We start from the raw sequence: 546 nt of genomic DNA, 5'->3' as shown, positions 1-546 counted from the left end.
GGTGTAGACCGTGTTTGAAAAAGCATTACGCTTGCGCTCCCAGCCTAGAGCATGAATCAGAGCACGATTCACGTCTAACACAAACTCACTGTTTTCACCGTCCTGTAACTCGGCACCTGAGAGGTGTAGACCGTGTTTGAAAAAGCAATAGGGGTCAGAAACGCTCTTTTCTCCTTAGGGAGAGCAACTATATACTATAAATAAGTGAGGAGACTCAAATGGCCACGCACGCTCCTCTGGGTAATATGCAAATAAGGGAGATGGAATAAATCCTCCACAGTGCCACCTACTGAAAGGCAGCATTCCTTCGAGTCAAAGTGGGACTTTTTATACAAGTCTTGCTACAATGACTGGGAATCAAAAGCAAAGCCAGACCCCATGTACATACAGCTGTTTCCGGGTTATTGCCCATCATCAGTGTACAGTAGGAGTCTGGCTTTTGCTAGTGAGAGGCCAGGGACAGGGGTCAGAAACGCTCTTTTCTCCTTAGGGAGAGCAACTATATACTATAAATAAGTGAGGAGACTCAAATGGCCACGCACGCTC

The sequence above is a fragment of the Eleutherodactylus coqui genome, unplaced genomic scaffold (assembly GCF_035609145.1).
Source record: "Eleutherodactylus coqui strain aEleCoq1 unplaced genomic scaffold, aEleCoq1.hap1 HAP1_SCAFFOLD_42, whole genome shotgun sequence".
In the NCBI taxonomy this organism is placed as follows: Eukaryota; Metazoa; Chordata; class Amphibia; order Anura; family Eleutherodactylidae; genus Eleutherodactylus; species Eleutherodactylus coqui.
Note: the sequence above shows the minus strand (reverse complement) of the source record.